Consider the following 11,523-nt stretch of genomic DNA (forward strand, 5'->3'; position numbering starts at 1 on the left):
CCATGAGTGCAGAGATCCCATCCCAAGTAGAGAGATCCGACTATGAGTGCAGAGATCCCATCCCGAGTGCTGAGATCCCATCACAAGTGCAGAGATCCCATCCCAAGTAGAGAGATCCCACTATGAGTGCAGAGATCCCACCATGAGTGCAGAGATCCCATCATGAGTGCAGAGATCCCACCATAAGTGCAGAGATCCCACCATGAGTGCAGAGATTCCATCACAAGTAGAGAGATCCCAGAATAAGTGCAGAGATCCCGTCACACGTGCAGCGATCCCACCATGAGTGCAGAGATCCCATCCCAAGTAGAGAGATCCCACTATGAGTGCAGAGATCCCACCATGAGTGCAGAGATCCCATCATAAGTGCAGAGATCCCACCATAAGTGAAGGGATCCCATCATAAGTGCAGAGATCCCACAAGTACAAAGATCCCATCAAAAGTAGGGAGATCCCAGAATAAGTGCAGAGATCCCATCACAAGTGCAGAGATCCCACCATGAGTGCAGAGATCCCACCATGAGTGCAGAGATCCCATCCCAAGTAGAGAGATCCCACTATGAGTGCAGAGATCCCACCATGAGTGTAGAGAGCCCATCATAAGCTCAGAGATCCCACCATAAGTGCAGGGATCCCATCACAAGTACAGAGATCCCACCATAAGTGCAGAGATCCCATCACAAGTGCAGAGATCCAATCACTAGTGCAGTGATCCCATCACAAGTGCAGAGATCCCATCACAAGTAGAGAGATCCCAGAATAAGTGCAGAGATCCCATCACAAGTGCAGAGTTCCCACCATGAGTGAAGAGATCCCATCCCAAGTAGAGAGATCCCACTATGAGTGCAGAGATCCTATCCCGAGTGCTGAGATCCCATCCCGAGTGCAGAGATCCCATCCCGAGTGCAGAGATCCCATCCCAAGTAGAGAGATCCCACCATGAGTGCAGAGATCCCACCATGAGTGCAGAGATCCCATCATGAGTGCAGAGATCCCATCATAAGTGCAGAGATCCCACCATAAGTGCAGGGATCCCACCACAAGTGCAGAGATCCCACCATGAGTGCAGAGATCACATCACAAGTAGAGAGATCCCAGAATAAGTGCAGAGATCCCATCACACATGCATCAATCCCACCATGAGTGCAGAGATCCCATCCCAAATAGAGAGATCCCACTATGAGTGCAGAGATCCCACCATGAGTGCAGAGATCCCACCATGAGTGCAGAGATCCCATCCCAAGTAGAGAGATCCCACTATGAGTGCAGAGATCCCACCATGAGTGCAGAGATCCCATCATGAATGCAGAAATCCCATCATAAGTGCAGGGATCCCATCACAAGTGCAGGGATCCCATCACAAGTGCAAAGATCCCACCACGAGTGCAGAGATCCCAGAATAAGTGCAGAGATCCCATCACAAGTGCAGAGATCCAACCATGAGTGCAGAGATCCCATCCCAAGTAGAGAGATCCCACTATGAGTGCAGAGATCCCATCATTAGTGCAGGGATCCCACAATAAGTGCAGAGATCCCATCACAAGTGCAGAGATCCCATCACAAGTGCAGAGATCCCATCACAAGTGCAGAGATCCCACCACGAGTGCAGAGATCCCACCACGAGTGCAGAGATCCCACCACGAGTGCAGAGATCCCATCACAAGTGCAGAGATCCCACCATGAGTGCAGAGATCCCACCACGAGTGCAGAGATCCCACCACAAGTAAACAGATCCCATCACAAGTGCAGAGATCCCATCACAAGTGCAGAGATCCCATCACAAGTGCAGAGATCCCACCATGAGTGCAGAGATCCCATCCCAAGTAGAGAGATCCCACTATGAGTGCAGAGATCACACCATGAGTGCAGAGATCCCATCCCAAGTAGAGAGATCCCACTATGAGCGCAGAGATCCCACCATGAGTGCAGAGATCCCATCATAAGTGCAGGGATCCCATCATAAGTGCAGGGATCCCATCACAAGTGCAGAGATCCCACCACGAGTGCATAGATCCCATTACAAGTAGAGAGATCCTAGAATAAGTGCAGAGATCCCATCACAAGAGCAGAGATCCCATCACAAGAGCAGAGATCCCACCATGAGTGCAGAGATCCCATCCTAAGTAGAGAGATCTGACTATGAGTGCAGAGAACCCATCATAAGTGCAGAGATCCCACCATAAGTGCAGGGATCCCATCACAAGTGCAGGGATCCCATCACAAGTGCAGAGATCCCACCACAAGAGCAGAGATCCCACCATGAGTGCAGAGATCCCATCACAAGTAGAGAGATCCCAGAATAAGTGCAGAGATCCCATCACAAGTGCAGAGATCCCATCACAAGTGCAGAGATCCCATCACAAGTGTGGAGATCCCACCATGAGAGCAGAGATCCCATCCCAAGTAGAGAGATCCCACTATGAGTGCAGAGATCGCACCATGAGTGCAGAGATCGCACCATGAGTGCAGAGATCCCATCACAAGTGCAGAGATCCCACCATGAGTGCAAAGATCCCATCACAAGTAGAGAGATCCCATCACAAGTGCAGAGTTCCCACCATGAGTGCAGAGATCCCATCCCAAGTAGAGAGATCCAACTATGAGTGCAGAGATCCCATCCCGAGTACAGAGATCCCATCACGAGTGCAGAGATCCCATCCCAAGTAGAGAGATCCCATTATGAGTGCAGAGATCCCACCATGAGTGCAGAGATTCCATCACAAGTAGAGAGATCCCAGAATAAGTGCAGAGATCCCATCACACGTGCAGCGATCCCACCATGAGTGCAGAGATCCCATCCCAAGTAGAGAGATCCCACTATGAGTGCAGAGATCCCACCATGAGTGCAGAGATCCCATCATAAGTGCAGAGATCCCACCATAAGTGAAGGGATCCCATCATAAGTGCAGAGATCCCACAACAAGTACAGAGATCCCATCAAAAGTAGGGAGATCCCAGAATAAGTGCAGAGATCCCACCACAAGTGCAGAGATCCCACCATGAGGGCAGATACCCCATCCCAAGTAGAGAGATCCCACTATGAGTGCAGAGATCCCACCATGAGTGCAGAGATCCCATCCCAAGTAGAGAGATCCCACTATGAGTGCAGAGATCCCACCATGAGTGTAGAGAGCCCATCATAAGCTCAGAGATCCCACCATAAGTGCGGGGGTCCCATTACAAGTGCAGGGATCCCATCACAAGTGCAGAGATCCCATCACAAGTGCAGAGATCCTATCACAAGTGCAGAGATCCCATCACAAGTGCAGAGATCCCATCACAAGTGCAGAGATCCTATCACAAGTGCAGAGATCCCATCACAAGTGCAGAGATCCCACCATGCGTGCAAAGATCCCATCACAAGTAGAGAGATCCCAGAATAAGTGCTGAGATCCCATCACAAGTGCAGAGATCCCATCACAAGTGCAGAGTTCCCACCATGAGGGCAGAGATCCCATCCCAAGTAGAGAGATCCCACTATGAGTGCAGAGATTCCATCACAAGTAGAGAGATCCCAGAATAAGTGCAGAGATCCCATCACACGTGCAGCGATCCCACCATGAGTGCAGAGATCCCATCCCAAGTAGAGAGATCCCACTATGAGTGCAGAGATCCCACCATGAGTGCAGAGATCCCATCATAAGTGCAGAGATCCCACCATAAGTGAAGGGATCCCATCATAAGTGCAGAGATCCCACAACAAGTACAGAGATCCCATCAAAAGTAGGGAGATCCCAGAATAAGTGCAGAGATCCCACCACAAGTGCAGAGATCCCACCATGAGTGCAGATACCCCATCCCAAGTAGAGAGATCCCACTATGAGTGCAGAGATCCCACCATGAGTGCAGAGATCCCATCCCAAGTAGAGAGATCCCACTATGAGTGCAGAGATCCCACCATGAGTGTAGAGAGCCCATCATAAGCTCAGAGATCCCACCATAAGTGCAGGGATCCCATCACAAGTGCAGGGATCCCATCACAAGTGCAGGGATCCCATCACAAGTGCAGAGATCCCATCACAAGTGCAGAGATCCTATCACAAGTGCAGAGATCCCATCACAAGTGCAGAGAGCCCACCATGAGTGCAAAGATCCCATCACAAGTAGAGAGATCCCAGAATAAGTGCAGAGATCCCATCACAAGTGCAGAGATCCCATCACAAGTGCAGAGTTCCCACCATGAGTGCAGAGATCCCATCCCAAGTAGAGAGATCCCACTATGAGTGCAGAGATCCCATCCCGAGTGCAGAGATCCCACTATGAGTGCAGAGATCCCATCCCGAGTGCAGAGATCCCATCCCGAGTGCAGAGATCCCATCCCAAGTAGAGAGATCCCATCCCAAGTAGAGAGATCCCACCATGAATGCAGAGATCCCACCATGAGTGCAGAGATCCCATCATAAGTGCAAAGATCCCATCATAAGTGCAGAGATCCCACCATAAGTGCAGGGATCCCATCACAAGTGCAGAGATCCCACCATGAGTGCAGAGATTCCATCACAAGTAGAGAGATCCCAGAATAAGTGCAGAGATCCCATCACACATGCAGCAATCCCACCATGAGTGCAGAGATCCCATCCCAAGTAGAGAGATCCCACTATGAGTGCAGAGGTCCCACCATGAGTGCAGCAATCCCACCATGAGTGCAGAGATCCCATCCCAAGTAGAGAGATCCCACCATGAGTGCAGAGATCCCACCATGAGTGCAGAGATCCCATCCCAAGTAGAGAGATCCCACTATGAGTGCAGAGATCCCATTATGAGTGCAAAGATCCCACCATGAGTGCAGAGATCCCATCATAAGTGCAGGGATCCCATCACAAGTGCAGGGATCCCATCACATGTGCAGAGATCCCACCACGAGTGCGGAGATCCCATCATTAGTGCAGAGATCCCACCATAAGTGCAGAGATCCCATCACAAGTGGAGATATCCCATCAAAAGTGCATAGATCCCACCACGAGTGCAGAGATCCCATCACAAGTAGACAGATCCCATCACAAGTGCAGAGATCCCATCACAAGTGCAGAGATCCCACCATGAGTGCAGATATCCCATCCTAAGTAGAGAGATCCCACCATAAGTGCAGAGATCCCATCACAAGTGCAGACATCCCATCACAAGTGCAGAGATCCCATCACAAGTGCAGAGATCCCACCACAAGTGCAGAGATCCCATCACAAGTAGACAGATCCCATCACAAGTGCAAAGATCCCATCACAAGTGCAGAGATCCCACCATGAGTGCAGAGATCCCATCCCAAGTAGAGAGATCCCACTATGAGTGCAGAGATCCCACCCTGAGTGCAGAGATCCCATCCCAAGTAAAGAGATCCCACTATGAGTGCAGAGATCCCACTATGAGTGCAGAGATCCCACCATGAGTGCAGAGAGTGGAGAAGTGTGGCTCAGGGGTTAGAGGCGGCAGACCCGGAAGCTGAGATCGGCCCTGGAGCAGGGTTCAATTCCCCGCCTCGGCGGGTCTTGAGCTCAAAAAAATCCACGGACTCGATAATTCTCGCTCCGGTGCCTTCTCGACTCACGGGTTCACACTCTGCGACTCTGGGCAATAGCTTGCTTAATCTCCACAACGGCCCCTCGCAGCGGGATGCCTGGCTTTCACCTTGTGGATACCCTGCCGGGGTTATCTCACAGGGGAATACCAGGACGGGTTCCCTAAGCAAGCGCCGGGAAACCCTTTGTGGGTAGCTGTGCGCTATATAAGCTCAAATACATTTACATTTACATCCCATCATAAGTGCAGGGATCCCATCACAAGTGCAGAGATCCCACCACGAGTGCAGAGATCCCATTACAAGTAGAGAGATCCCACAACAAGTACAGAGATCCCATCACAAGTAGGGAGATCCCAGAATAAGTGCAGAGATCCCAACACAATACAGAGATCCCACCATGAGTGCAGAGATCCCATTCCTAGTAGAGAGATCCCACTATGAGTGCATAGATCCCACCATGAGTTCAGAGATCCCATCATAAGTGCAGGGGTCCCATCACAAGTGCAGGGATCCCATCACAAGTGCAGGGATCCCATCACAAGTGCAGGGATCCCATCACAAGTGCAGAGATCCCACCATGAGAGCAGAGATCCCACCATGAGTGCAGAGATCCCATCACAAGTAGAGAGATCCCAGAATAAGTGCAGAGATCCCATCACAAGTGTGGAGATCCCACCATGAGAGCAGAGATCCCATCCCAAGTAGAGAGATCCCACTATGAGTGCAGAGATCCCACCATGAGTGCAGAGATCCCACCATGAGTGCAGAGATCCCAACATTAGTGCAGAGATCCCACCATAAGTGCAGAGATCCCATCACAAGTGCAGAGATCCCACCATGAGTGCAGAGATCCCATCCCTAGTAGATAGATCCCACTATGAGTGCATAGATCCAACCATGAGTTCAGAGATCCCATCATAAGTGCAGGGATCCCATCACACGTGCACAGATCCCACCACAAGAGCAGAGATCCCACCATGAGTGCAGAGATCCCATCACAAGTAGAGAGATCCCATAATAAGTGCAGAGATCCCATCACAAGTGTGGAGATCCCACCATGAGAGCAGAGATCCCATCCCAAGTAGAGAGATCCCACTATGAGTGAAGAGATCCCATCATCAGTGCAGAGATCCCACCATAAGTGCAGAGATCCCATCACAAGTGCAGAGATCCCACCATGAGTGCAAAGATCCCATCACAAGTAGAGAGATCCCATCACAAGTGCAGAGTTCCCACCATGAGTGCAGGGATCCCATCCCAAGTAGAGAGATCCGACTATGAGTGCAGAGATCCCATCCCGAGTGCAGAGATCCCATCACAAGTGCAGAGATCCCATTCCAAGTAGAGAGATCCCACTATGAGTGCAGAGATCCCACCATGAGTGCAGAGATCCCATCATAAGTGCAGAGATCCCACCATAAGTGCAGAGATCCCACCATGAGTGCAGAGATTCCATCACAAGTAGAGAGATCCAAGAATAAGTGCAGAGATCCCATCACACGTGCAGCGATCCCACCATGAGTGCAGAGATCCCATCCCAAGTAGAGAGATCCCACTATGAGTGCAGAGATCCCACCATGAGTGCAGAGATCCCATCATAAGTGCAGACATCCCACCATAAGTGAAGGGATCCCATCATAAGTGCAGAGATCCCACAAGTACAAAGATCCCATCAAAAGTAGGGAGATCCCAGAATAAGTGCAGAGGTCCCATCACAAGTGCAGAGATCCCACCATGAGTGCAGAGATCCTACCATGAGTGCAGAGATCCCATCCCAAGTAGAGAGATCCCACTATGAGTGCAGAGATCCCACCATGAGTGTAGAGAGCCCATCATAAGCTCAGAGATCCCACCATAAGTGCAGGGATCCCATCACAAGTACAGAGATCCCACCATAAGTGCAGAGATCCCATCACAAGTGCAGAGATCCCATCACAAGTGCAGAGATCCCATCACAAGTGCAGAGATCCCATCACAAGTGCAGAGATCCCATCACAAGTAGAAAGATCCCATCACAAGTGCAGAGATCCCGTCACAAGTGCAGAGTTCCCACCATGAGTGCAGAGATCCCATCCCAAGTAGAGAGATCCCACTATGAGTGCAGAGATCCCATCCTGAGTGCAGAGATCCCATCCCGAGTGCAGAGATCCCACCATGAGTGCAGAGATCCCACCATAAGTGCAGAGATCCCACCATGAGTGCAGAGATCCCATCATAAGTGCAGAGATCCCACCATAAGTGCAGGGATCCCATCACAAGTGCAGAGATCCCACCATGAGTGCAGAGATTCCATCACAAGTAGAGAGATCCCAGAATAAGTGCAGACATCCCATCACACATGCAGCAATCCCACCATGAGTGCAGAGATCCCATCCCAAGTAGAGAGATCCCACTATGAGTGCAGAGATCCCACCATGAGTGCAGAGATCCTACCATGAGTGCAGAGATCCCATCCCAAGTAGAGAGATCCCACTATGAGTGCAGAGATCCCACCATGAGTGCAGAGATCCCACCATGAGTGCAGAGATCCCATCATAAGTGCAGGGATCCCATCACAAGTGCAGGGATCCCATCACAAGTGCAGGGATCCCATCACAAGTGCAGAGATCCCACCACGAGTGCAGAGATCCCAGAATAAGTGCAGAGATCACATCACAAGTGCAGAGATCCCACCATGAGTGCAGAGATCCCATCCCAAGTAGAGAGATCCCACTATGAGTGCAGAGATCCCACCACGAGTGCAGAGATCCCATTCCGAGTGCAGAGATCCCATCCCGAGTGCAGAGATCCCACCATGAGAGCAGAGATCCCACCATGAGTGCAGAGATCCCACCATGAGTGCAGAGATCCCATCATAAGTGCAGAGATCCCACCATAAGTGCAGGGATCCCATCACAAGTGCAGAGATCCCACCATGAGTGCAGAGATTCCATCACAAGTAGAGAGATCCCAGAATAAGTGCAGAGATCCCATCACACATGCAGCAATCCCACCATGAGTGCAGAGATCCCATCCCAAGTAGAGAGATCCCACTATGAGTGCAGAGATCCCACCATGAGTGCAGAGATCCCACCATGAGTGCAGAGATCCCATCCCAAGTAGAGAGATCCCACTATGAGTGCAGAGATCCCACCATGAGTGCAGAGATCCCACCATGAGTGCAGAGATCCCATCATAAGTGCAGGGATCCCATCACAAGTGCAGGGATCCCATCACAAGTGCAGGGATCCCATCACAAGTGCAGAGATCCCACCACGAGTGCAGAGATCCCAGAATAAGTGCAGAGATCCCATCACAAGTGCAGAGATCCCACCATGAGTGCAGAGATCCCATCCCAAGTAGAGAGATCCCACTATGAGTGCAGAGATCCCACCACGAGTGCAGAGATCCCACCACGAGTGCAGAGATCCCATTCCGAGTGCAGAGATCCCATCCCGAGTGCAGAGATCCCACCATGAGTGCAGAGATCCCACCATGAGTGCAGAGATCCCACCATGAGTGCAGAGATCCCATCATAAGTGCAGAGATCCCACCATAAGTGCAGGGATCCCATCACAAGTGCAGAGATCCCACCATGAGTGCAGAGATTCCATCACAAGTAGAGAGATCCCAGAATAAGTGCAGAGATCCCATCACACATGCAGCAATCCCACCATGAGTGCAGAGATCCCATCCCAAGTAGAGAGATCCCACTATGAGTGCAGAGATCCCACCATGAGTGCAGCAATCCCACCATGAGTGCAGAGATCCCATCCCAAGTAGAGAGATCCCACCATGAGTGCAGAGATCCCATCATGAGTGCAGGGATCCCATCACAAGTGCAGGGATCCCATCACAAGTGCAGGGATCCCATCACAAGTGCAGGGATCCCATCACAAGTGCAGAGATCCCACCACGAGTGCAGAGATCCCAGAATAAGTGCAGAGATCCCATCACAAGTGCAGAGATCCCATCACAAGTGCAGAGATCCCACCATGAGTGCAGAGATCCCATCCCAAGTAGAGAGATCCCACTATGAGTGCAGAGATCCCATCATTAGTGCAGGGATCCCACCACAAGTGCAGAGATCCCATCACAAGTGCAGAGATCCCATCACAAGTGCAGAGATCCCACCACGAGTGCAGAGATCCCACCACGAGTGCAGAGATCCCATCTTGAATGCAGAGATCCCATCACAAGTGCAGAGATCCCACCATAAGTGAAGGGATCCCATCACAAGTGCAGAGTTCCCACCATGAGTGCAGAGATCCCATCCCAAGTAGAGAGATCCCATCACAAGTGCAGACATCCCACCATGAGTGCAAAGATCCAATCACAAGTAGAGAGATCCCAGAATAAGTGCAGAGATCCCATCACAAGTGCAGAGTTCCCACCATGAGTGCAGAGATCCCATCCCAAGTAGAGAGATCCCATCCCGAGTGCAGAGATCCCATCCCGAGTGCAGAGATCCCATCCCGAGTGCGGAGATCTCATCCCAAGTGCAGAGATCCCATCCCAAGTAGAGAGGTCCAACTATGAGTGCAGAGATCCCACCATGAGTGCAGAGATCCCATCATAAGTGCAGAGATCCCATCATAAGTGCACAGATCCCACCATAAGTGCAGGGATCCCATCACAAGTGCAGAGATCCCACCACGAGTGCAGAGATCCCATCACAAGTAGACAGATCCCATCACAAGTGCAGAGATCCCATCACAAGTGCAGAAATCCCATCACAAGTGCAGAGATCCCACCATGAGTGCAGAGATCCCATCCCAAGTAGAGAGATCCCACTATGAGTGCAGAGATCTCATCATGAGTGCAGAGATCCCATCCCAAGTAGAGAGATCCCTCTATGAGTGCAGAGATCCCACCATGAGTGCAGAGATCCCACCATGAGTGCAGAGATCCCATCATAAGTGCAGGGATCCCACCACAAGTGCAGAGATCCCATTACAAGTAGAGAGATCCCAGAATAAGTGCAGAGATCCCATCACAAGTGCAGAGATCCCACCATGAGTGCAGAGATCCCATCCCAAGTCGAGAGATCCCACTATGAGTGCAGAGATCCCACCATGAGTGCAGCAATCCCACCATGAGTGCAGAGATCCCATCCCAAGTAGAGAGATCCCAATATGAGTGCAGAGATCCCATCATGAGTGCAGGGATCCCATCACAAGTGCAGGGATCCCATCACAAGTGCAGGGATCCCATCACAAGTGCAGAGATCCCACCACAAGTGCAGAGATCCCAGAATAAGTGCAGAGATCCCATCACAAGTGCAGAGATCCCACCATGAGTGCAGAGATCCCATCCCAAGTAGAGAGATCCCACTATGAGTGCCGAGATCCCATCATTAGTGCAGAGATCCCACCACAAGTGCAGAGATCCCATCACAAGTGCAGAGATCCCATCACAAGTGCAAAGATACCACCACGAGTGCAGAGATCCCATCACAAGTGCAGAGATCCCACCATGAGTGCAGAGATCCCATCCTAAGTAGAGAGATCCCACTATGAGTGCAGAGATCCCATCATAAGTGTAGAGATCCCACCATAAGTGCAGGGATCCCAACCTAAGTGCAGAGATCCCACAACAAGTACAGAGATCCCAGAATAAGTGCAGAGATCCCATCACAAGTGCAGAGATCCCACCATGAGTGCAAAGATCCCATCACAAGTAGAGAGATCCCATCACAAGTGCAGAGTTCCCACCATGAGTGCAGAGATCCCATCCCAAGTAGAGAGATCCGACTATGAGTGCAGAGATCCCATCCTGAGTGCTGAGATCCCATCACGAGTGCAGAGATCCCATCCCAAGTAGAGAGATCCCACTATGAGTGCAGAGATCCCACCATGAGTGCAGAGATCCCATCATGAGTGCAGAGATCCCACCATAAGTGCAGAGATCCCACCATGAGTGCAGAGATTCCATCACAAGTAGAGAGATCCCAGAATAAGTGCAGAGATCCCGTCACACGTGCAGCGATCCCACCATGAGTGCAGAGATCCCATCCCAAGTAGAGAGAT

Source organism: Lissotriton vulgaris, chromosome 5 (assembly GCF_964263255.1).
Source record: "Lissotriton vulgaris chromosome 5, aLisVul1.2, whole genome shotgun sequence".
Taxonomy (NCBI): Eukaryota; Metazoa; Chordata; class Amphibia; order Caudata; family Salamandridae; genus Lissotriton; species Lissotriton vulgaris.